The sequence below is a fragment of the Papio anubis genome, chromosome 4, assembly GCF_008728515.1.
Source record: "Papio anubis isolate 15944 chromosome 4, Panubis1.0, whole genome shotgun sequence".
NCBI classification, from domain to species: domain Eukaryota; kingdom Metazoa; phylum Chordata; class Mammalia; order Primates; family Cercopithecidae; genus Papio; species Papio anubis.
The window spans coordinates 86,121,843-86,149,746 of NC_044979.1; the positions used below are offsets into that span (position 1 = coordinate 86,121,843).

The following is a 27,904-nucleotide window of genomic DNA, read 5'->3' on the forward strand; positions in this document are numbered from 1 at the left end:
GAGCATATCCCTTCCCTTGGCCTTCAGGACAGGTGCTGTGATTTTCTCCTCTTCTCTGCTCAGCCTTCTCCCTACTGCCCCTGTGCACGTGTGTGTACACACACAGGCACATAGATTTCTCTCAGCTCTGTGTCCTCTATCTAGAGGTCTAGATTTGGTTTCAAACATTCTTCCCAAATAATTATGTCTGTTTACACAACCAGTTATCAGACTTTCAAAATTTTTCCTTAAAAGATCAAAAAGAAAAAAGTCTTTGTATTTTTGTGTTTGGGATATGCATTGCTCCTCTGAAGCCTGGACTGACTCTAGGAGATTCCCCTTGCTTATATTTTAATACTATCTTCATTAATTTTCCCTAGCTAAAGCAAGTCTCTCAATTCAATTACATCTGCAAGAGAAACGTATAATTGACTAATTGTCATTTCAAATGCAGTTGTATTGTTTCTCATTATGCAGTATTTCTTCCAAAGCCTTTCAAATCTTTTTCTTTAAGTTTTAGAGTATCTTTTTCATGTTTTATTTTATTGGGATAAGAAGGCAACATAAGATCTACTCTCTTAGCAAAGTTTTCAGTGTACGATACAGTCTTGTTGACTATAGGTATAATGCTGTAGAGCAGATCTGGAGAGAAAGGCAGAGCATCTTATTACCTCTTTATGGTTAGATTGAGCTTTGGAAAGAACAGAATATGCCAATCAGCGTTCCCCCTTTCCAGCAGAGATTCACCCCTCTCCATTTCATGCAGTTCTCTTGGGATAGTCAGTCGTGGAGCTTGACCTGAGCACTGGCACCTGGAACAGGAATGTGACCAAGGATTGGACAACCTATTTCATGCCCTGGTAGCATGACTGGGTCATGACAAACTGAGTTAATCTGACAGAGATACTGAGAAAAGTTATGTTCTCTTCCTCAAGAATCAAAAGTATGTAGAATTAGGAAGGTCAGCTGCCATCTTATTGGCTTGTGCAAAAAACCTTTCTGGAATTGAAGCCAAACAGAAGCAGGGAGAGATGAGAGATAATGTTCTAGCGACAATGTTTAGATCTCTGAATTCAGCTATGTCCATTTGCAGAAGTCAATACATTCTTTGATTTGGCTTAGTTTGAATTGGATTTGTGTCACTTGCAACAAAACGTGACTAGAAAATAGCATTTCATTCTGAAAGCAACAATTCCATCTGATCCCTGGCAAATCCACACACATGTCTCAAAAGCACATCATCTTACAAAATAAACTTGTTTTCCTCTCCCATATTCCATGTCACCAACAAACAAAGACAAAAAACACTCTCACTGACATTTAGCTTACATAAGTACTGCCACGTATACACCTGAAAATGCTTGAACCCATCATCTCCTGTTTTTCCACTCTTGCTGCTTAATATATAATCTCAATATATTTTTGGCTAACCTATTGCAATAATCTTTTCCTAATTGCTCTCCCCCACCTCCAGTTTTTCCCACATCCAACTGTATTTCAGTTGTTGCCAGAGTGAAATTTCTAAAGTGTACATTTAAACAGGTGACAACCACATGAGCAATTTCAATAGCCCATTACTGCCTAAAAGATAAAGTTTAATTACATAGTATATCCATAGCTCCTTTATAGCTTGGTTTCAGACTCCACACTTCTAACCCAGTCTCCTGCCACTACTACCCTGCAAATAATCCGTGTTCCATACATAACAAATTATCTCTGTTCCTTGAACACACTAGTTGTTCGCATATAATGTTTCTCCTTTACCTGGAAAGAGCTTGTCAACATTTGGCCCTATCAGAAAATTATGTGCCTTCTGAGACTCAGTTGAATTTTGCGTCCCTCTGGTAGATTTAAGGTTCTATATTATCTAAAAATCCTCAGTCCTTCTGCTTTATAAGCTTAGTATTCTATTTGTACCCTTTTTCTTAAATTCACTTGGAAAATCAGTGAGGTATGTCACAAGGGAACAGGAAGTAGTAATGTATCCAAGAACTTTGCTGCAAAGAGGCAATGTTTATTATCTATTGTTCTGGGAGCCAAGGCAAATGCAAAAATTTAAATCTTTTGATCCTGTACTATTTGGCTGGCTCAATATATCCATGGATTACCTACTTGTTCTATAATAGAAGCCCTAAATATGCACTGGCATTTGCTGAAATCATAGAGGACACGCCATGTTGTTTAGGGCCTGCCCCCTTCAGCATAACTTCTTTCCTAGGGCCCAACTGGTAACTTTGCTACAAAAAAAAATTAGGGATTTTCCTGTGTTTTCACAAGCGTCTTGCTTTGGGCATTTCCTCAAGGTCTCTGGCATAGATTATTTTTGCTGGCTGTCTCCACTTCAAGCTACTTTGTAGAGTTTACCTGTTGTGGCCAACCCACTGGAACTCTCTCCTTGTACATTCCCCCACTTCTTATTACTGACCAGAGCCTCCTTTTAAGTCTGGTTAACAAGAAATATGGATGTTAGCTTGGCCATGAGCACACTTTTAAAGGCCCAACAGTGATCATGAAATGCAGCCAGACTTTTTTTTTTTTTTCAGTTACTTAGCACTTCTTCCTAATTCTTGTGTTTTAGCCTCTAAATGGAAGGAAACAAAAGTTCCTGTTTATTTCTCTAAAGTGCCTGCCTGCAACACTGATTTGTTCATTTTGAACCAGAGAATAGCCAAAGCCAGCAATAGTGAGACTTACTCATTTAAAAAGGTTATTTCGGTCCATCTCAGCAGCCTGGCTCCTTGAGGCTTTCCAAGGCAACAATACCTGGGTAAAGGTGGTTTATCATTCACTCCGTGATTGCATGATGCTTAATGCTGGATTTTTAGTCATAGGTGTTCTGAGAAACCCTCAATGCCCAGGCAAGACATGCTGAATATATTCTGTGCATTCTGGTAAATACATCAAGGTAATAATTACTTCCACATTTCCCCTTTTAAACACACATTTTTTACTCAGGGCCACAGTTTGCCCTTACATACACCCAATGCATTTCAGATTTCTCTGTAATTTAAAGAAAAAGCATTGCTGAGGTGAGCCAAATTTATATATGAGCTCTTTGTGTAAGCTGTTTCAGAGCTACAAAGGCTATGTCCCCACGCTTATATACAGTTTGTTTCCTCAAAATGGCTTTCTGCCATCAATTGGAATACCTTTCTTACAGTACCCCAGATCCCAATATGAAAAGCATTTACTTATTTTTTTATTATTTTTTTTTTAAAGAAAGAGTTCTTATATATGTTCCTAAAACAGGAGGACTGGTTTGCATTTTTGAGATCCTCAATCTGAACATAATAAAAAAGGTGATATATTGGGGGGAAAATAGTGACTTGTAATGCCAGTGGAAAGAATGGGCTCATTTTCTTGCTTTGGAAGCAAGGTAGGGGGTCATATATAACTTTTATTTTACGGTACGGAAACTGAAGACAAAGTATTATTACATGTCTCTATGAAGCAAAGCAAATGTAACAAAACATACATTTGTAATATTATTTATAAAAGAATTCACTTCTGTTATATGCATTTCTTCCTTATGCATACTATATATATAGCATATACTATATATATATAGTTGTATAATACTTTGAAATCTTCACTATAATTATCAATTAGGTTATCATTTATAAATTCTGTTCAGTATTGATAATGTCTTTTCAAAATGACAATTGTTCATCTACAAGCATTTTTATTAACATTTGAGACTGACTTTAATATTTTTTTCATCACAGGTTTTCAATATAGAACTATGTTTCTTAGTTTCAACTGCTCCTTCCAATTATATTTGATTTGAGAACATTTGAGACTTCATTTTTGGAAGTGGGTTTCTTTGTGCATTGTTTTTACATTTTTCTAAAACAGCCAACAGTTTATAGATGTATTGGGAAGTCACCAGGTTTTACTGTGTTTCTTACTTTTATCCATACTTTCTATTAAAATACCAATTTAAAATAACTCAAAATTCTGTCTGTGGTTTTGGAGACATTAAACTTAAGTGCATCTTGTGACTCAAATACATGTCTCTGCAGAGACAATCAAAAAGAAAAAGCAATTGAAAACTCAAGTACAATGTTGTTATGTTTTATTATAAAGAGTATTTAAAAAGCCAGATATTGTGGTGCCAGATACATTACTTTAATGGTTAACTTCTTGGCATCTCGTCAAAAGGTAGAATTTGTATCTGGAAAAGCTTGATGAGAAAAAAAAGTCATAGCTTTAATTTTACTGCCTCAGACTATACAAAATTGTCTGTTCAAGTTTTACCTGCATAACTCTGTGAACAGTCCTGTGTTCAGCACCATCCACGGAGGTTTGTGAAGGAAGTTATCCAGAAACACAAAAAACAGTCATTTTGATGTTTCCTTAGATTGTTTGCATAAGTTCAAAATTAAAAATGACTTTTGACTACCTTAACATGAATTAAATTCAAACCTAGACTTAATTGACCTATTCTCCATAGGAGAAGTCTGAAATTCCATGAATTCTCAGGATTTTTGCAGGCTTTGTATGAGTAAATCAAAAGACTCAGGAATTATATTTTATAGTATACATTCCTTTAATCACATTTATTCTTCTCTATTTTAATTAAGATCTTCATATCTGACTTCCCAGTAGGCAGAGGGACAATCAGAAGAACAGGGACAGTATCTTTGTATCTTTAGCATCAAAAGCAATGCAACTTATAAATGTGAAGAATTCAATGACTTATCTGTAAAGCAAGCCAATGCCACATAGCAGTAGGGACGTGTCATAAGTGAAAACATTTATGTCTGGCATTCAATGGATGCTCCTCCTCTTTCTTTCCCTGAGTAGTTAGTGGTCTATTCTCTGTAAATTACTCAAATGTATTTTTCTTCCTGTGTAATTTGCCTTAGTTGATCCTTCATACAGCAATGTAAAAAAGATTTTACCCAAGGAATGAGGAGAAAGAGAAGAGGTAGCTACTAAATGTTGAGCATTTACTTTCTCTTTGAGATAAACAACAGTGCCTCACTTGGGTTGATGCTTCCAGTTGTTTCTAGTCCCATAGCTTTTCTTTGGAAGAGAGTATAGTCAAGTGACTAAATGCTTTGACCCTGGAACCATGTTGAAAGTGTTCAAATGCCAGGGTTTTAAAATCCTGTGCACTTGGGAAAATGATGAGTCCTCTCTAAGCTTTAATTTTCCCTGGAAAACTTGAATAAATGTTAACCTACATCATCAGGTAGTAGAAAGGATCAAATAAGATTGAAGCAAGTAAAATGTTTATCTTAGACTCTGGCACATGGTAAGATTTGTTAAATTATTCCCCTAGTGTTAAAGATGAGGCTGAAGGTAAGGAGCAGAGGGAAAATGCATTGATTAATGGCATCCTAACACCGTTTGCTAACTTTCTGATAACAGGAAGATGTTGATAACATTTAATATGGGTCCATCTTTATCTTCCCACTTCTCTTTGCAAGCCAACTGTATCAGTCACCAGCTCTGCTAAACTCAGAGCAAAGTAGGCATTCTGAGCTGCCAGAGAGGGTGGCAAGCTACAGAATGGTAAATGTCTGTTAGTGCAATGGCTTCTTATGCTATTAAAACTGCAGTGTAAGGATTGGGTGGATGAGCATGTGGCTTACAGTGTCCCAAGTGAGACCATATCTGTTACACCAGTTGCTCTTCATCACAATTAAGGATGGAGAAGGGTCGAGCATGGTGGCTCATGCCTGTAATGCCAGCACTTTGGGAGGCCGAGACGGGAGGATCACCTGAGTTGGGAGTTCAAGACCAGCCATGACCAACATGGAGAAACCCCGTCTCTACTAAAAATACAAAATAAAAATAAAAAATAATAATAATAATAATAATAATAATAATAATTAGCCGGGCATGATGGCACATTCCTGTAATCCCAGCTACTCAGGAGGCTGAGGCAGGAGAATCACTTGAACCTGGGAGGCAGAAGTTGTGGTGAGCCAAGATCATGCCACTGCGCTCCAGCCTGGGCAACAGAGCAAGACTCAGTCAAAAAAAAAAAAAGAAAAGAAAGAAAAAAAAAGAAAAAAAAATTAAGGATGGAGAAAATTGAAATGTGGAAAATGTGAGCAGCTTACATGAATTCACAAAATGTTTAAGAAAAACAGGTGAATCTTGCCCGTGTTTTCTATAAAAGGTAAATACAATAGCTGTTAATTCCTTGCTCATTATTTTAGAGGCATTGCCAAAGAAAGATAAGTAGCTGCATGTATACTTACTGAGTTATTTTCTTCAAAAAAGAATGTGTAATTCAAAAGACTGATGTCAGTATAATATAAAAGTGACTGTTAATGTGAAAAAAAAATCCACAATATTTTCTTGAGCGATTGGCATAACATATCACTTCCATGTGAGTGAAGTGAAGATTGAGAGGGAACGTATCAGTGTCATATCCCTGGTTCAAAATGACAGGTCTATGCACAGGTTTATTCCAGCCTGTGTCTCTTGTTTTTGTGTCAATCTTTGTTCTCCACCTACATTTTAATTTTAAATATAGGGGCCATGATTTATCCTTCCGCTAAGAACAGTTATTACCAAATAAAGTATACATGAACAGATAATGTTTAGTAAGCCATAACTATGTCTCGAGAAGAATTAGAAGCTTGGCAAATTGGTCCAAGAGGAAGCATGAATTCATGAATACTTAGTTGAAGTCAGGATTAGAGAATCTTACTGGTTCATAGGAAGCTAGAGGCAGAGTACAAAGGCTGATAACTTTAAAATCAAAGTCCTGAGGAGATGGTCAGGCAGTCCACCCTAGGATGTTGTCAACCCAAAGGGACTAGATCGTTGAGAGAGAGAGAGAGAGAAAGAGAGAGAGAGTCTAAAGCAGTGAGTGGTAAACAAATTAGTAAGAAAAAAACAATCAATCCCATCAAAAAGTGGGCTAAGGACATGAATAGACAATTCTCAAAAGAAGATATACAAATGGCCAACAAACATATGGAAAAATGTTCAACATCACTAATGATCAGGGAAATGCAAATCAAAACTATCATGCAATACCACCTTACTCCTGGAAGGATAGCCATCATGAAAGAATCAAAACACAGTAGATGTTGGCATGAATGCGGCAATCAGGAAACATTTCTACACAGCTGGTGGGACTGTAAACTAGTACAGCCACTATGGAAAACAGTGTGGAGATTCCTTAGAGAACTAAAAGTAGAACTAAGATTCGATCCAGCAATCCCACTACTGGTATCTACCCAGAGGGAGAAAGGTCATTATTTGAAAAAGATACTTGCACATGCATGTTTATAGCAGTACAATTCACAATTGCAAAATAGTGGAACCAACCCAAATGCCCATCAATCAATGAGTGGATAAAGAAACTCCAGTATATGTATATATGTACATATATTATACACACATATATACACATATATATGTGTATATGTGTATATATTATATATGTGTATATATATGTGTGTATATACGTGTGTATATATGTGTGTGTGTGTATATATATGATGAAATACTACTCAGTCATAAAAAGGAACAAATTAACAGCATTAACAATGACCTGGATGAGATTATAGACTATTATTCTAAGTGAAGTAACTCAGGAACGGAAAACCAAACATCATATGTTCTCAATGATATGTACAAGCTGACCTATGAGGATGCAAAGGCATAAGAATGATACAGTGGACTTTGGGGACTTGGGGGGAAGAGTGGGAGGGGAGCCAGGGATAAAAGACAATAAATTGGTGCAGTATATACTGCTAGGGTGATGGGTGCACCAGGTTCTCACAAATCTCCACTACGGAAGGTACTCATGTAACCAAATACCACGTTTACCCCAATAACTTATGGAAAAATAAAAAAAAATACATAAGTAAATAAAGCAGTGAGTGGGAAAATAATCTGAAGTAAGTAGATGAACTAAAGAGAGTTAACTGTAGCAACCTTTTTTCCAGGGAAAGGGCAAGACAGGGAGTGGTAGTGGTTTTAACCTGGGACAAGCAGAGGAAAGCAGTCATTAAAGAGGTCAAGCCCCTGTGGGTCACTATGGCTATTTATTGTGAAGACACATTCTCTTAACTTCTCAGTCTCCATCAAGCAGTCATGCTAAGTGATAAATGAGTCAATCGGATAATATATTATAAATATTAATTTTTATTAATATGGAAAAAAATATCAAAAAGAATATCATTAATTAAAGGAGGATGTGGTATGATCTATCAGAGACAGATTTGTGTGTGTGCATATATGTGCAATGTATACTTGAAAGAGGAATTGAGAGTTTACACACTGAATTATTGGCAGAATTTACTGATAGGTGCTGGTAATATGGTTGTTTACTATTTCCTTTTTGGTGTGTAACTTTTCTACAATTTTTGTTTTGTAAATGTGTTTTACTTTTGTAATGAGAAAATATACATTTATACGTGAAGAATAACTCTATAAAGTAAATAGCTACTTGGTCATATTATAATTACCATAAAAATAGCTTATAATGGAGCAAAAATATGCATGAGAATCATATAGTCCTTCATTGGACAGTACACCAAGGCATACTACACTTTTCTGATTTCTTACACAGATATATCACTGATTGTCCAAAGTCCCTTAGAATATTTTACTTCTTGTCTGCCCATCACATTTCTTAGCTTTGGCTAAGTTTCTTTGCCTTTTCCCAGCCAGTGTTTCTAAAATTAATACAGAATGAGAACATAATGACATTGGTTCTATAAAGAAATTGTTCTCCAGCCTGGTCAACATGGTGAAACCCTGTGTCTACTAAAATTACAAAATTTAGCCAGGCGTGGAAGTGGGTTCCTGTAATCCCAGCTACTTGGGAGGCTGAGGCAGGAGAATTGCTTGAACCCAGGAGGTGGAGGTTGAAGTGAGCCGAGATTGCACCATTGCACTCTGGCCTGGGCAACAGAGCGAGACTCTGTCTCTAGAAAAAAAAAAAATGTTCTTCACCTGCAGAGATGCTACAGAGGCATTGTCAGTAACACATGCACTTAGAGTTATGTGCTTGCAAATGTAGATGATGGTGTTGAGTCACCCATACTCTGTCTCTTGATCCCCTTTTGATCAGCAGCAAACATTTGCAAGGCAGCTGGCTGGAACCATGGTTGCATGCTGCATGAGCATAACACTAGCTTTGGTCATATGTAGGAAACTAAAGGGATAAATATCATACCCTTGGCATTATTAACACTGTATTCTCCAAAACGGCTAAACTGCATGTCACTTTGTATATTTGAACTGGGAGCAAATTCACTGTGACATCTTAGACTAACTTTAGATTCACTATTGTTGAGAAACACAAATCAGAATTTTTATAAGTATCGTGTGCTTAGTAGGTGGGTGAACTAGAACAACAGTGGTTTAGAAGAAAGAGACCTGACTTCCAGACTTAAATAAATCATCCTTTAGATAAGTAATTTTCATTGGCCTTAATTTTGGTATCTGCAAAACAAGGGATTTGAGTAGTTCATTGTTTCCAAACTTATTCAGTGTTAATAAGTTCACAAAGTACCGTCTTATGTGACATTTCCCTGTTTGCTGTACATTGCTATTTAGCAGGAATGGAGCCTATGAACTATGATTTTAGCAAATACTCCAAGTAACTGATATGATAAGAAACATTGGATAACACTGGATGAAGTGTTGTTTGACCTCCCCACCCTAACCGTAAAAAGCCTGTGGTATGCGAGGTGGTCATCATCACATTATTGTTAACACATTCCTGTATGATCGGCTACGGTGAGAGATTTGCCTATTGCAACAACAACAAACAAATCTAAGAGATCATTTCCTTTAAGGACACATTGTTTTGCTTTTACAGTATAACTAAATGGCCAAATAGAGATTCACTCATACATACTGTGCATTGAAACCAATGGAGCGAACATGAGTCCTTAGAATAAATGCCTGTTGACATCAAGCATTCAGCTGTTAATCAGAGGGAAATCAGTTGTACTTTTCTACTTTGTAGTCTTATCTGTAGTTACAGAATTCCTTTGCAACATTTACTCTTGTAAGATGTAGAACATGGTGAAATGTTGTAGAAATCATAGAAATGTAGGCCTGAGATGATGCCAGCTTTGAAGATTGTAAGTGTGGACCCTATTAGCACATCAACATGGCACATGTATACATATGTAACAAACCTGCACGTTGTGCACATGTACCCTGGAACATAGAGTATAATAAAGCAATGAATCAAACAGAATATAGTACACACACACACACACACACACACACTTGTGCTCATACTCCAAACATTCACACACAGAAACATACTTATGCTCCCCAAAATAAGAACACATGCACCCCTTTTCTGAACATATGCTGTGCCAAACTTTCAACTCTGGATTGAGTTTTTCGTTGATTAAACACATGAAACTGAAACTATCCAAATAAACTCTTTTGGCAGTTATTGAAAGTCTTTTGAAGTAAACCAGAATGCCTCTACAGTCAATGTTTCCATACTGAATCAGTCCCTGTCACAGTGATATTATGTTTATTTTTATGCTGGAATGTAGATTTCTTCTTTCTTTGCACCAGCTCTGCAAAGATAAAAATAAGAGGTAATGAAGCAGAATGCTATGGGTTTGAGGACCTCTTCCCTGGAGAGTGTGTAGGCTCTAATTCTTTTTACAGTCTCTTTATAATAAGATTGGCCTGCTACTTCATAGCGGTAATTGCAGCCTTCTTCTATTCCTCAGAAAGAGAAACTATTTTCTCGCTTCTGTGAATCAGTAATCTGTCTTAATACTTAGTGATTCCCTCAGTCCTCTTATGTTTCCAAAGCCATGTGGTCTCTTGGAGCTTGTCATCTGTGACAGGAATTGACTGGGAGCAACCCGTGTGGGAAATTCTAAAGGTACTTTTGAAGATTTCCTCAAATGCTTGCTTGTTGCTTATTTCAGCACCCTTTACTGATCAGAAGCAAAAAAAAAAAAAAAAAAAAAAAATTGATAAACCAAACTTAAAACTTGAGTACACGTATGACAAAATTAAACATATCCAAAAGTGAACTCATAATCTTCTGCACTCCTCATAAAACTACTTCCTTCCTCTAAAAATCCCCGTTTTTGGATAATGGCATTGAGCTAAGTGTTAAAGCCATAAACCAGAGTCACCCTTCTCTGCTAGACAAATCCAGTTATTCATCACACGCTGGCTATTCTAAATTCAAAATATCTCTTATTTCTCCTCTGTCTGTTCACTCCCCACTCATGAGGCCTCAAAGTAGGATCTCATTGATTCTAGCCTGTTCATCTCCCTGCCATTAGTCTTTGCTCACCTAAAGTCCTGATTCCACTGCCAACAGCCCTATTTCTAAAGTAGGAATCTGATTTTGTCTTTAATAAATTCTTGAATAAGACAATAAACAAATGTTTTTTATGATTGTTAGCTCCTTTATAACACAACTTCAGTCTGACATCTCAGACCCATTAGTTATTATTTCCTTTAGCCTTTATTGACTTTCTTTTAGCCACACTGACTTTCTTAACTCCTTCCTAATCATGCTTCCTTGTTATTTGTCTATCTTTGCATGGACTATCTCCCAAAAGATGGAATTCCATTACCTCTTACACCACAACACTCCTGCTCTAGTCTAAAAAACTCCATTCAACCTTTAATCTTCTCATGTCACCTTCCCTATGATGCATCCTCAATTTCCTCACAGAGCACTGCATTCCTAATCTATTAATAAAGTGCAAATCATATTATGGATGGTGCAGTGGGTTGAATGGTGGCCTCCCTAAAAGGTACATCACATCATAACTCCCTGAACCTCCGAATGTGACCTTATTTGGGAAAAGGCTTTTTGCAGATATAATTAAGAATCTGAGGATGAGATCATCCTGGATTATATGTGTGGGCTTTAAATCCATTAAAGTGAACCATTAAGAGACACAAAGAGCAGAGCCACACAGGGAAAATGGGAGACCATGTAAAGACGGAGGCAGAGATTGGATTGACCAAAACCCAAGAAACTCTGGAGCCACATGGAAGAGGCAAGGCAGGATTGCCCCATTAGAGTCTTTAGGAAGAGTGAGCCCTGTAGACACCTTGACTTCAAACTGCTGGCCTCCAAACGGCGAAAGGTTAACCTTCCATTACTTAAATCTATTAAGTTTGTGGGAAGTTGCTATAGCAGCCCTAGGAAACTAATGTAGGTAGCTATTTATACATTCGCTCCTAACTATATCTTAAAATTCTGCAAGGCAGATGTCACAGATTGTTTTTGAATTGATAGACTTCATTTGTTGAGCAGTTTTAGCTTTACAGAAAAATTGAGCTCCAAGTACAGAGCATTCTCATATACCCCTTCCCATTTCCCTTATAATTAACAGCCTGCATTAGTGATGTACAGTTGTTACAGTTAATGAGCCAACAGTGATACGTTATTGTTGACTGAAGTTCATAGTTTACATTAAGGTTCACCCTTTGCATTGTATACTCTATGGGTCTAGGCAAAAGTTAATGACATGGATCCATGAATACAGTATCATACTGAATAGTTTCACTGCCCTAAAAATCCTGTTTTCTACCTATTTATTCTTCCCTTCTCCCAAACCCTGGAAACTGCTGATCTTTTTTACTGTCTCCACCCGCCTTTTCCAGAAAGCCACATAGTTGGAATCATACAGTACGTAGCATGTTCAGATTGACTTCTGTTACCTTATCAGCATTTAAGTTTTCTTCATGTCCCTTGTTCGTTTGATAGCTCATTTTTAAAAAATCACTGAATTATCTTCCATTTTAGAAGTATAAGAGGCCATAGATTTGTATTTCACCCTTGTAGCCTTACCACATCACTCAGAGTAATACACACATGTTCATTAAATTAATAGATACACAAGTAGATACATATACATGGATGACTGAATAAACAGTGAATGAGTTTTAATGACTTACTGAATATAAAGTGAAAGCATGAAATCCTATAAAATGACTAAAGTGACTGTATTATTTTTTTGCTGTCACTGAAAGCACCCAGTGGATGTCACTCAGGAGTTCTAGGCTCATTCTGGGTTCTGGCTTGCATTGAACTGGTTTGTGTTAGATCCTAAGGCCAAAGGAATAAACTGAACTGAAAAAGTCAGTATACCTAAACGACTCCTGGCCACATAAGAAATAGCCTTAAACTGCTAGGAAGTGTATAATTCATCTTCACAGATTGAGTGTACTTTCAGTTTCATTATTGTTGAGTTTTGTTATTGATTTTAAAAACAGTTAAAAGGTAAAAAATATGTAATACTTATGAAGCTTCCTCAGGCCACAGTTTCAGGCTGAATAGTATCATTTCTCTGTGCTATAGCTGAATGGCTGAGATCAGAGGTATTTGCTTCAGTTACCCTTTTATCTCACCCTCTTTTTTGTTGAAAAGATTAACTTTCAGTAACACTTAATATTTATGAATGAAATCATACGAAATAGAGTATTCAAAATAATTTTGAAAAGTCTTATGGGAAAAGGAAAAAGATTGGTCCTAAGAAGATAATTGTTGAAGCTGAGTAACAGAAATAAGAGGGTTTGTTTTATTATATTCTCTACATTTGTATATGTTTGAATTTTTCCATAGTTAAGAAAACTCATTTTATAAAATAATGATGAAAAGAATGTCAACATATTTTGTTGTTATTGTTACTGTTATTGTTATTGTCGTTGTTGTTGAGACAGAGTCTCAATCACTCAGGCTGGCGTGCAGTGGTCCAATCTCAGCTCACCGCAACCTCTGCCTCCCGGGTTCAAGCAATTCTCATGCCTCAGCCCCTCAAATAGCTGGAATTACAGGCGCCACACTACCTTGCCCAGCTAATTTTTGTATTTTTAGTAGAGACAAAGTTTCACCATGTTAGCGAGGCTGGTCCTGGCTGCAAGTGATCCACCCATCTCAGCCTCCCAAAGTGCTGGGTTTGCAGGTGTGAGCCACCGCGCCCAGCCCACATATTTTTAAAATATGTTTTAAATGTAAACTGAAAGTTGTTTTAATCTGATGTCAAATCAGAATTTTTGATACCCCTAAAAGACCTAATACCCTAAAAATCTGTGTGAATTAAGCAACTTCAGATCTTTACATTGCCTAAGTTGCTTCTCTCTCTGTCATTCTGCCTCCATATATATATTATTATGTAATTATATTATACAATCTCTCTTCATATATTTATCTCCACATATAAAATATTACTACAAAAAGTTCATATATTACTATTAAAAAGTTAGTATAAAATATACACTGTAAGAAAGTTGCAGAGAAAACATTTGAATAGTCTCTTAAAGCTGTCAGCATATAATATAATTTCGGGTGCATTTTTTCGTGGTGACTTCAGAGAAGATACAGGAAACATTGTCTGATATGCAACCTCACAGCAAATAATTTCGTTTATTCTCAAATTATTGGTACACCACAAATAGGAAGGATTCCCCTTCCCCCATTGTTGGCAATCCTTAAATAAACTGCAAATTCATGTCACCATCTGGCTGGCAATGGACACAGGCAGATTAATCATTTCCTTTTTGAATAATGAAAAAAGTTCCCTTCAAAATGCCCCCAAAATACTGGATAGGAAAGAAAAACATGGAAGTTTTATTTACAATTTCAAATGGTTTGCAACACACGAAACCCTGCAACAGAAACTTGCTTTGCTCAAGCTGGCATTACACAGTTTGATTTCTTATTAATAAACATATTTATTATGTCTATAAGAAATGTCATTTAATAAAAGAATGATATAAAAAATTGAACTTTCGGTTTTCAGAAAGCACAGATTGCTCAAACACAGCATCTTAGTTCCCCAGGAAGCTCCACTCAGTGCCTCCCAACACCTCTCACACTTCAGTCTCCTGCCTTTTCATTCTTCTCTTCCCCATTGTTTATAATAAAAATTTTTAACACATTTATCATCGTTGGTAAAGTAAATCATTGAAACCTGAGTTGCCACCACCTTGCTGTTGAACATGGAAAAGAGCCGAAATCCCTCTGAAATAACCTGTATCACTTGGTTGATATTTTTTCCCTGCCCGTAGCAATGTTGCTTTGGTTTTGTTGTTTTGAAGCTTTCTGATTTATTTTGCTACACACTTTGATGTTTGACTAATAGAAAAATACTTCCTTATTTTCTTAGTCATTACTATGCCAAGTGATTCATTTCTTCTCTTTTTTTGTAGCCTCAGGCATTCTTAGTGGTGCCACTAAATTTGTCCTGCAGATGTTAAAAAAGAATCCCCACTAGAATCCTAGTATGTAGACTTTTACAGTGTTATGAAACATGCCTATTTTTTAATATTTAATTAATATTTTAATGTGGTATAAAAAACAGCATCTCTGAAGCCATTGCTGTTCCCAGGAGTCAGGGCAGGCTACATAGAAGACTGTCTTGTTACAATAATGTTCTAATGATTTGGATTATAGTCCTTGCTTCCTTTTTCTGGTGCTATAATAATTTGACCCCTGACCCATACCAACTTCCTAGTCATCTATTCAGTTTTTTTTTATTTATTCAATAAATATCTCTTGATCACTACTTTTTTGCCATTCACTGAGTTAAACATTATTAACTATTAGTTTAATACATTGTTAATACATTCAAGTAGCTCACACATCCTGAGGGCTTTTTTTGTTCAAAGGGTGTTTATAGACAAGAAAAATGGGAGTAACAATGTCCTTCTGTGACATAAGCATAATTGAAAAAAAAGTAAAATTATAAAAGAGAGAGTTTTGGAAAGAAGAGAAGGTTATGAAACATTTTAGATTGAGAGAAAATATTTGGATTTGAACACCAGGCTTTCTAGCTTTTGACAAAATTCAAAACCCTTTTACATTAAAAACCCGCAACAAACTAGGTAGAGAAGGACTTTACCTCAACACAAAAAAGGTCATATATTAAATATATATATATATACACACACATACACATACACACACACATATATCCCACAGCTGACATCATACTCAATGATGAAAAACTGAAAGATTTTCCTATAAGTTGAGAAACGAGGCATGAATGCCCCATTCTCCACCACTTCTATTCAACAGAGTACTGGAAGTCCTCAAGATAACAATTAGGCAAAAAAGAAATAAAAGTCATCCAAATTGTAAAGGAAAAAGCAAAATTATCACTGTTTGCAGATGACATGACTTTATATGTTGAATATGTCAAAGACTCCACCAAAAAACAAAACAAAAAAAAACCTGCTAGAATTAAGAAATGCAGCAAAGTTGTTGATTCAAAATCAACATACAAATATCAGTTGCATTTCTGCACACTATCAAAGAATTGTCCAAAAAATAGATTAAGGAAGCAATCCTATTTATAATACCCTCAAAAAGAATACAAATTTAGAAACAAACTTAACAAAGGAAGTGAAAGTCCTTGTACACTTGAAACTAGAAAACATTGATGAAAGAAATTAAAACACAAATAAATGGAAAGATGGTCGGGTGCGGTGGCTCACACCTGTAATCCCAGCACTTTGGGAGGCCGAGGCAGGTAGATCACTTGAGGTCAGGAGTTCGAGACCAACCTGGCCAACATGGTCAAACCCTGTCTCTATTAAAAAGAATACAAAAAAATTAACTGGGTGTGGTGGTGGGTGCCTATAATCCCAGTTACTTGGGAGGCTGAGACAGGAGAATCACTTGAACCTGAGAGTTGGAGGTTGCAGTGAGCCAAGATCATGCCATAACCCTACAGCCTGGGCAACAGAGCGAGACTCTGTCTCAAAATAAATAAATAAATAAATAAATAAATAAAATAAAAATAAATGGAAAGACATCCCATGTTCATGAATTGGAAGAATAAATATTGTTAAAAGTGCTCATACCATCCAAAGCAATCTACACATTTAATGCAGTCTCCATCAAAATCCATTTGACATTTTTTACAGAAAAAGAAAAAACAATCCTAAAATCCATATGAAACCACAAAAGACTCCAAATAGCCGAAGCAATCTTGAGAAAGAACAAAGCTGGGGGCATCACATGTCCTGATTTCAAAATATGTTACAAAGCAACTGTAATCAAAATAGTGTGGTAGGTATAAGGAAAAATACATAGACCAATGGAAGAGAATAAAGAGTTTGAAAATAAACACACAATATGACCAACTGATCTTCAACAAAGGTACCAAGAATACACAATGAGAAAAGGGTAGTTTCTTCAACAAATGTTGTTGGGAGTGGTGATGGAGCAAGATAGCAGAATAGAAATCTCCACTCATCATCCTTTCTGCAGGGACACCAATTTAACAACTCTCTATACCAAAAAAGCACCTTCATAAAAAACAAAAACCAGATGAACACTCTACCTGGTTTTAACTTCATATCCCTGAAAGAGTCACTAAAAAGAGAGGAAAAGCAGTCTTGAATTGCCAACACCACCCCTCCTCTATCCCTTAGCAGTGGTGGCATGGTGTGGAAAGGGAATCTAAGTGCTTGAAAGAGGGAGAGTACAGCAATTGTGAGACTTGCATTGAACTCAGAGCTTCCCTGTTAATAGCAGAAAGCAAAATCAGAATGAACTCAGTTGATACCCGCCCGTGGAGGAAGCTTTTAAACCAGCCCTAGTCAGAGGGGAACTACCCATCCCAGCAGTTGGATCTTAAGTACCTGCAAGCCCCACCACCATGGGCTAAAGGGCACCGTGGCCCTAAATGAGCTTGAAGGGTAGTCTAGGCCACAGGACCACAACTCCTAGCGCTGAACTGGGCTCAGAGACAGGGAACTGGATGGGTGCACCACTTACTAAGACAAAAGTGCTGGCACCACACTTCCCCTAGCCCCAGCCTGCAAAGCTCATGGCTCCAAAAGAGAACCCTTCATTCACATGAGGAGAGGAGACAGAAGAGTGAAAAGGACTTTGTCCTGCATCTTGGGTACCATCTCAGCTACAGGAGGATATAACACCATAGTTGCAAGGTCTCTTTTCTAGGCCCTAGCTCCCAGATGACATTTCTAGACACACCTGGGGCAAGAAGGAAACCCACTGCCTTAAAGGAAAGGACCCAGTCCTGGCAGGATTCATCACCCGCTACCTGATGAGCCCTTGAGCCCTGAATAACAAGCAGCAATATCCAGGAAGTATGCTGTGAGCCCTTGAGTGAGGCTCTGAGACTTGCTGGCTTCAGATGAGACTCAGCACATTCGCATCTGTGATGGACAGTGGGCAAGATTCATTTTGCTTGAGAAAAGCAGAGACAAAAGTAAAGGGAAATTTATCTTGCACCTTAGGTAGCAGCTTGACCACAATGGGGTAGAATACTAAGTAGGCCCTTGGGGTCCCCAGTTCTAGCCCTTGGCTCTTGGATGACATTTCTGTACCGGCCCTGGATCATAAAGGAGCCCACTGCTTTGAAGGGTAAGTCCAAGGCCAGAGAGCAATTACCATAAGCTGACTGAAAAGCCCATGAGCCTTAAGGGAACATCAGCAGTAGCTTCCCCATGGGCCTGTGGTGCCAGTGGCCACAGGGTGAGGTTCCTCTGCCTTTGGAGAGGAGGAGGGAAAAGTGGGAAGGAATACATTTCATAGTTTGAATGCCAGCTCAGCCACAGTACAAGAGAACACCAGGTAGACTTCTAAGGTTTTTGACTCTAGACTCCTAGATGATACCTGTGGACCCACCCAGGACCTGGAGGAACTCACTACTCTGAAGAAAAGGACACAGACTTAGCTGGATTTTACACCTGATGATTATAGAACCCCAGGGCCTTAACTGAACATAGACAGTAGCCAGGGAGTGGTTAGAGCAGACCTTGGGAAAGACCCAACACTGTGCTGGTTTCAGGTCTGACCCAGCACAGTCATAGTGGTAGTGGCCACGTGGGGTGCTTGTGTCATTCCACTCCCATCTCCATGTGACTCAGAACAGAGAGACAGAGAATGAGAGAGAGAGAGAGAGAGAGAGAGAGAGAAGAGAGAGACCTATTTATTTGGGGAGAAGTAAGGGAAGAGAATAAGAGCTTCTGCATGGTGACCCAGAGAATTCTTCCAGATCTTATCTAAGATCAGCAAGGTGGTACCCCTGCAAGTCTGCAAGAACCAGAACCACAGCATTACTGGGCTTGTTGTACCCCAGTGCAGATACAGCTAGATCACAACACCCAAGTCCTTTCAGTTATCTGGAAAGCCTTCCCCAAAGGTCAGGTACACATAAGTCCAGACTGCAAAGACTACAATAAATATCTAGCTCAAGGCCCAGGCACAGACAAATATCCACAAGTATCAAGATAATCCAGGAAAACATGACCTCATCAAATGAACTAAATAAGGGACCAGGGACTAATCTTACAGAAACAGAGATATGTGTCCTTTCAGATAGTGAATTCAAAATAACTGTTTAGAGGAACCTCAAAGAAATTCAAGATAACACCGAGAAGGAATTCAAAATTCTTTTAGATAAACTTAATGAAGAGATTGAAGTAACTAAAATGCATCAGGCAGAAATTCTGGAGCAAAAAATGCAACTGATATACTGAAAAATGCATCAGTCTTAGTAGCAGAATGAATCAAGTAGAAGAAGAATTAGTGAGCTTGAAGACAAGCTATTTGAAAATATGCAGAGGAGATAAAAGAAAAAAGAATAAAAAACAATGAAGCACATCTACAGGATCTAAGAAATACTCTCCAAAGGACAAATCTAAGAGTTATTGGCTTTGAAGAGGAGCTAGAGAGAAAGATAGAGGTAGAACATTTTTTTCAAAGGGATAATTACAGAGAATTTCCCAAATCTAGAGAAAGATTTCAATATCCATGTATACGAAGGTTATAAGATACCAAGCAGATTTAATCCAAAGAAGACTACATCAAGGCATCTAATAATCAAACTCCCAAAGGTTAAGGATAAATAAATGTTCCTAAAACCATCAAGAGAAAAGAAAAACCAACATACAATAGAGCAGCAGACTTTTTCAGTGGTAATATTATGGGTCAGGAGATAGTGGCATGACATATTGAAGTGCTGAAGGCAAAAAAAAAACAAAAACAAAAAAAAAAAAAAAAAACTTTTACCATAGAATAGTATTTCTGGCAAAAATATCTTTCACACATGAAGGAAAAATAAAGACTTTTCCAGACAAACAAAAGCTGAGAGATTTCATCAACACCAGACCTGTCCTACAAGAAATGTTATAGGGAGTACCTCAACAGTAAAGAAAAGGACATTAATGAGCAATAAGAAATCATTTGAAGGTCCAAAATTCACTGGTAATAGTAAGTACACAGAAAAACATAGAATATTATATAATTGTAACTGTGGTTTGTAAACTACTTTTATCTTAAGTATAAAGGTTAAATGATGAATCAGTTAAAAACAATCAATAACTACAACAACTTTTCAATACATACGGAATACAATAAGATATAAATAGAAAAAAGGAAAAAGTTTAAAAGTTGAGGTAAAAAGTTAAGGCATAGAGTTTTTATTAGTGTCTGTGTTTATGCAAACACTGTTAAGTTGTTGTCAGTTTAAAATAATGAGTTATAAGATAGTATTTGCAAGCCTCATGGTAATCTCAAATCAAAGAACATACAATAGATTTATAACAAATAAAAAGGAAGAAGCTAACTCATATTTCCAGAGAAAATCACTTTAACTAAAAGGAAGACAGGAAGGAAAGAAAGAAGGAAAAGACCACCGAACAACCAGAAAACATATAACAAAATCACAGGAGTAAGTCCTTACTTGTTGATAATAACATTAAATATAAATGGGATAAACTCTCCAACAAAAGACATAGAGTGACTGAGTGGATAAAAAAATAAGACCCAAGGATCAGTTGTCTAAAATACACACATTAATCAATGTGATGCATCATACCAACAGAATGAAGAACAAAAACCTTCTGATCATTTCGATTCATGATGAAAAAAGCATTTGATTAAATTCACCATCCTTTCAAAATAAAAACCCTAAAAAACTGGGTATAGAATGAAAATGCCACAGTAAAAGTTATATACAACAGACCCACAGCTAGTATCATACTAAATGGAGAAAAACAGTTTTTTCTCTAAGATTGGAAACATGACAAGGATACCCATTTTCACCACTGTTATTCAACAAAGCACTGGAAGTCATAGCTAGAGCAATCAGACAAGACAAAGAAATAGGGCATCCAAATTGGAAAGGAAAAAGTAAAATTATTTTTTGAATATTATATAAACTTACATTTGGAAAAACCTAAAGATTCCACACACAAAAAAAAATCCTAGTAGAACTGATAAACAATTTCAGTAAAGTTACAGAACACAAAATCAACATACAAAAATACAAAAACCAGGAGCTTTTCTTTTTCTTTCTTTTTTTTTTTTTTTTTTTTTTTGAGATGGAGTCTCGCTTTGTTACCCAGACTGGAGTGCAGTGGCGTTATCTCGGCTCACTGCAAGCTCCACCTCCCAGGTTCACACCATTCTCCTGCCTCAGCCTCCCAAGTAGCTGGGACTACAGGTGCCCACCACCACACCCAGCTTTTTTTTTTTTTTTTTTGTATTTTTAGTAGAGATGGGGTTTCACCTTGTTAGCCAGGATGGTCACAATGGCCAAGAGCTGTTTTATATACCTACAGCAACAATCTGAAAAATAAATTAAGAAAGTAATCCCATTTACATTAGCTACAAATAAAAGACCTAGGAATTAACCAAAGCAGTGGAAGATCTCTACAATAAAAACTATGAAACACTGATGCAAGAAATTGAAGGGAACACCAACAAATGGAAAGATATTCCATGTTCATGGACTGGAAGAATCCATATTGTTAAAATGTCAATAATACTCAAAGCATTCTATAGATTTAATGCAATCCCTATCAAACTATAATTATATTCTTCACAGAAATAGAGAAAAGTTCTAAAATTTATATGAAAATACAAAAGACTTGAATAGCCAAAGTAGAAAGAAGAAAACTGGAGGAATCACATTACCTGACTTCAAACTATACTACAGAGCTAAAGTAACCAAAATATCATGAAACTGGCATAAAAACAGACTGCGTGCGGTGGCTCACGCCTGTAATCCCAGCACTTTGGGAGGCTGAGGCGGGTGGATCATCAGGTCAGGAGTTCAAGACCAGCCTGACCAACATGGTGAAACCCCATCTCTACTAAAAATGCAAAAAAAAAAAAAAAAGTAGCCAGGCATGGTGGCAAGCACCTGTAAACCCAGCTAATCAGGAGGCTAAGGCAGAAGAATCACTTGAACCCAGGAGGCAGAGGTTGCAGTGAGCTGAGATTGCACCACTGTACTCCGGCCTGGGAAACAGAGCAAGACTCTGTCTCCAAAAAAAAATAATAATAATAATAAAGACACATAGTTCAGTGGAACAGAATAGAGAACCGAGAAATAAATCCATACATCTATAGTGAACTTGTGTTAGACAAAGGTGCCAAGAACATAAATTGGGGAAAGGACAGTCTTTTCAAGAAATGGTGGTGGGAAAACTGTATATCCATATGCAGAACAATGAAACTAGACCCCTATCTCTTCTATAAATAAAACGATCAAGGATATGGATTAGGCCGGGCGCAGTGGCTCAAGCCTGTAATCCCAGCACTTTGGGAGGCCGAGACGGGCGGATCACAAGGTCAGGAGATCGAGACCATCCTGGCTAACACGGCGAAACCCCGTCTCTACTAAAAACACACACACACAAAAAAAAATTAGCCGGGCGAGGTGGCGGCGCCTGTGGTCCCAGCTACTTGGGAGGCTGAGGCAGGAGAATGGCGGGAACCCGGGAGGCGGAGCTTGCAGTGAGCTGAGATCCGGCCACTGCACTCCAGCCTGGACGACAGAGCGAGACTCCGTCTCAAAAAAAAAAAAAAAAAAAAAAAAAAAGATATGGATTAAAGGACTTAATAGATTAAAGACTTAATCCATTGTATTAAAGACTTAAGCGGATTAAAGACTTAAATCTAAGACATAAAACTATAAAACTTCTACAAGAAAATATTGGGAAAACTCTCCAGGACATTGGAGTGGGCAAAGACTTATTGAGCAATACCCACAGGCACTGGCAACCAAAGCAAAAATGGATAATTGAGATCACATCAGGTTCAAAGCTTCTGCATAGCAAAGGAAATAATCAAAAAAGTGAAGAGACAACCCACAGAATGGGAGAAAATATTTGCAAGCTGCCCATCTGACAAGGAACGAATAATCAAAATATATAAGGAGCTCAAACAAATACGTATGTCCATAAATAATCTACTATCAAGTATCTGTAATCAATAACAGGGGTCACAGGTTGTATTCTGGTTGCTTTCTAAGTCCAAGTCATTACCAGTTTTGCTCCCAGAAAAACATTTTTTTAAAATAGGAGTTAATGATGTTACTTTGACTTTTTTAACTTTTTAACTCGGGATTCTTCAAAGCTTCTCATTATGTTACATTAAAATTCAAAATCCCTAACAGGAACTGAAGGAACTACCTGATTTGACTCTTCCTATCTCTCCAAATATATCTTGAGCCCCTCTTTTCCTTGTTTGGTCCACTTCACAGTGGACATCTTTATGTTCATTTGAAGGACATGCTCATTTCTAAATTCAGAACCTTCACACATGATCTTCCTTCTGCCTGAAATGCTATTCTCCAACTCTTTTCTTTTCTATTGCCTTTTTATGGTTTAAGCTATATGTTTCATCCACAAAATAAAAAGACTCATCTTGAGTCCTCTCATAACAAAGACTTCATCCTCCATTCTCATCCTTTTTAAGTTGTAATATAAACTGCTAGAAATATTGCCTATTGACTACCCACAGTTTCATCTTTCACCGGAAATGGTCATTTGCTAGAGCCTATACCATCTCGGAGATAGGGACAAAAATCCCTGGCGCTATTCACAATAGCAAAGTCATGGAACCAAGTTAAGTGTCCATGAATGTTTGACTGGGCAAAGAAAACGTGATACATACACACCATGAAATACTACGTGGCATGTGGTACATATACACCGTGAAATACTACATAGCGGTAAAAAGTACGAAATCATGTCCTTTGTAGCAGCATGGATGTAGCTGGAGGCCATTATCTTAAGTGAAAATGGATTTCATTATCCTAACTCAGAAACAGAAAACCAAATAGTGCAGGTTCTTGGTTATGAGTGAGAGCTAAATAATGGGTACACAAGGTTATAAAGATGAAAATAAAAGACACCAGGGACTCTAAAGGAAGGAGGCAGGGGGTAAGGGAAAGGGTTGAAAAAGAAGATTTCTTCTAGTGTTTCTATAGTTTCAGGTCTTACATTTAACTTGTTAATCCAGCTTAATTTTTGTATATGGTAAGACATAGGGGTCTCATGTCCTTTGCAGCTGAGCTTCTTAAAGAGTTGTTACATTTACTATTTCTGCTTCTTTTCTTCCCAGTTCTCTCCTCAGTCAGCTTCAACTAGCTTTGTTGAATCCATTATTCTAAAATTATCCACACCTAGATTGCCAATCTGATTGTTGATAAATTCAACAGAACATTTTCAAACATCAGATTGCAAAGCCTATCTTAAGGTTATATAACAGTTGTCCTGTCTCCTGAAATGACTTTTTTCTTGGCTAGCACACACCTGCTAGCTTTGTATTCCTCCCATCATTGTTCAAAATTGTTCTCAGCCAACTTTGTCAACAGTGTTCTGCAACTTCCAAAATTATTGGAGTTTTTCTGGAGTTCTTGGCTCTCTTTTTTCAAGGTTTTATAATAATCAGAAGGTAATACCATTCAGTTTTTTGGCTTATTTATTCCATCCATAACGCCAATGCACATCTCTATTTTCAGTGTCAGATCCTGCTCCACCCCTTACTCTACACAGTGCAACCCCACATTTCTAACCGTGAGTTCATTATCTTCCTCCCTCCTCTCTACTGTTCCATTCGTCCAGTAACACAAACCAGGAACTTGAGACAGATATTTATCTCATCTCTCCTGTCTCTAACTCACCACACAACTATGAGATGAAACTTTCTAAAATTGTACCCAGTTATGTCAGCCCCTTGCTTAAATCCCCTCAATGATCTTTATTGTCCTCAAGATAAAGCCCCATTTTGTTTGCAAACCTCATTAAAACTTTCATGAACTAAACTTCTCTCTCATCAGAGATATTCTATTTTAGTTATCTTTCTCTGTCTTGTCTAGAAAGGCAGTATAATTCAGAAGAGTCTTGCTGCCTAAATTTGAGTCATGGTTTGCTATCCATGTGATGTTTATTTGTATGGAGCTAGAGACTGAATTTGCCCAGGTCTCATTTTTCCCTTCATGTTAAAATAATAATAGTATTCATTTGGGTATGTATGAGACTTGACATCAGACCCGTAAAATCCTGTGATGGTGCCTGGCAAGTAGAAATCACTCAACAAATTGTAGCTGTATTCATTATTATTAACAGTAGTATTTCATTTTAGACATTAAGTTTCTCCAGAGCAGGTGCTATGCTAGGTATACAGTACATATTAACTAAATAATTGTTACTTGGATATAAAATAGTAGAGCTCTACTTTATAAAGCTAACTTATTATACCACCTAATATTTCACTTCTTTAAACTCTGAAATAATTGTGCAAATTAAGCACACTTGAACGAATTGAAGTAAGTATACTCTGGGAGGTTACAGTAGAAATAACATACTCTAATACATATAAAATAAGAAGAGACAGTAAGACTAACCCAGGAAACTCAATTATTTCACATGTAGAGGCTTGATAAATATTTTCTGAAATATCTAAAAAAAAAAAAGAAAAGTTTTCTGTTAATCTGTTGTGCCTATGCCATTGGAGAAAGTAAACTTTGTAAAAGAAAACTCAAAGGATGTCTTTCAAGCTTTTTTATTCAAACCTTCTAGCAGAGACTGAAAACTCAGCCACTATACTTATCAAAGACTGCAATCAATATAGCAAAGCTTAAGAAAGATAGGAATGAATAAGCTGCTCCACAGACTCTGAAGATTATTAGAGTTTGATAGAGTCAGAGCCAGCCACACCATATGGTTGCTGAAAAATTCACTCATCAAGGAGAGTCATAAAATTGCAGTACATTTCTAAAGACATAAACCCCCTACCTGTTAAGGTTCAAAAATAACCAGGGACAGAGAATTTGCCAGGAAGGAAAGTAAAGCAGGATGAGAAATCTTCACAAACACCATTCCAGGATTTGTACTATATATAACTGCATAGCAGACAGAGAAACACAGGAATTGTCTTTAGACAATACTGCCTCAATGCTTACCCACTACTGACATATGTACATCCATTGGGCATTTCACCAGTGTGTGTCCTGATTCAATTACTGCCATGAATTTTCTTCTCTTCCACAAACTTTTCAGAATGAAGCAAGCACTATTTTTTTTAAATAAAACCACAACATTTAGATATAAAACATATATATTTCCAAATCAAAGTAAGTCCAACTCTGAGTCACTAGTGAGAAATTCTATCTCTTATATTGCAAAGCCCCAGGTCCCACGGATTGTATATAATTCAGAACAATGGAAAAAGACCTCCAGTTTTTTTTTAAATTTCATTTTCCATTATTCGTGGATCAAGTGGGAATGGTCTTCTGAGGGTAGGAGTCACCACTTGTCTCTCAGCAGGCTTGAGAGAGGAAATTTTGCCCAGACTGGCAGCCTCAGTGTGCTGGATCTAGCCTTTCTAGGATCACCCTAAAGTTATGACCCTCCAAAGTTCTTCTACTTCCTCAGAGGTTTGCAAAGAAGCTGTAAGTGAGTCTTCCAAAATAGCATAAATCATGAATTGTAACTAATCAAAATGTGACTTTATTTTTGCTTCCCACAGACGTTTTAGGTTTATTCAATGGGTAATTTTTCTTCATTCTTGGATGAAAACTTAAGCCCTGTGATTCCCTGCACATTCTTACCGGATTGGTTGCTGTAAGTTACAATCATTGTCTTATTTCAATAATTAGTATGTCCAGAACAAGATTTTAATTAGAACTTTGAATTCATTTAAATATAAATCTCTCTTCTAGTTTAGACTAGTTTTATTCTGCAGCCTGCAAAAGGCATCAGGAGAGTGGGAATCAGATATTTTAAGTCAGCTGTACTCACTGTTCTTGGCACATGATTAAACTTGACTCTTGTGAGGCACTTGTATAGGCTTTTCAGAGGTGCTCAGCTCTAGAAACTTCTATTCTGAAGTCCCATGGCCATCTGATATTCTAAGCAGATACTCTGATTTTTCTTTCAGAATCTAGTGATAAATCCTAACTAGCCTCTCTTTGATGGGATCTTTGCAGGCCTCTATCCACCCTCTTTGACATGATCTTAGATTACCTCAAGCCAACTCTCTATTCCACGTGACCCACCACTGACCTGCCAATCACACTCTCACATCCTTTGCTCTGACAAACTCTAGGAGTGCAGGATGTTTGCAATGATGCAATGCTCTGTGGGCTCTATCACCAGGCAATTGGCTTGTCGGTCTTCTGCCCACTACTGCTGTCAATGTGACCCCAAACTGCAGAGACACATGGCTTTTCCACTTATCTTGTGAAAGCCTTCCTTACCAGGCTTAAGGAAGTGCCACAGACCCAGGTACATTGTGTGGAAGGTGCCAAATTGGTCATAGAGCTCACAATACCATTTTCCCAAAGACATTGTCCTCAGAAATCTGCTGTCTCCACATTTCAAACTTTTGTATATTCTTCATCTGCTAAGAGTTCTCAGATTGGTGAAGATGGAACTCAAGATATTTTATATAAATATATACTGCATGTAAAGATGTGCCTCATCTCCACTCTGGCATCCCAGTCTCTCTTATGGTAGCATATTTGAAATGGAGTCAACATGAGTCTCCTAACACCCTGCCATAGCAGCATCACCTGCCAACACCACAGCATTTCCACTTTGGGGCAGGGTCCCAGACTTTCCTATAATATTGCTACTTTTCTCTTTTGTTGATCTCCAGAAAAACCACAATTTCTCCTCAATTTAAATTGGCTTTTAAATCCTCCATTCTTGGACTGGAATG

At 37.3% G+C, this 27,904-nt stretch overlaps 1 long non-coding RNA gene across 3 annotated transcripts in view; it reads right to left on the bottom strand.

Annotated features, from left to right (window-relative positions):
* Positions 1–27,904, bottom strand: part of LOC110742856 — a 157,460-nt gene that overhangs the window by 23,186 nt on the left and 106,370 nt on the right. Inside the window, exon 3 of one of the 3 annotated variants that reach the window (XR_002521049.2) lies at positions 22,816–25,641. The exons of the other annotated variants lie outside the window; for them this stretch is intronic. This is a non-coding gene — a long non-coding RNA (uncharacterized LOC110742856). Of the gene's footprint in view, positions 1–22,815; positions 25,642–27,904 lie in introns of those variants that run through there. 3 annotated transcript variants of the gene reach the window in all.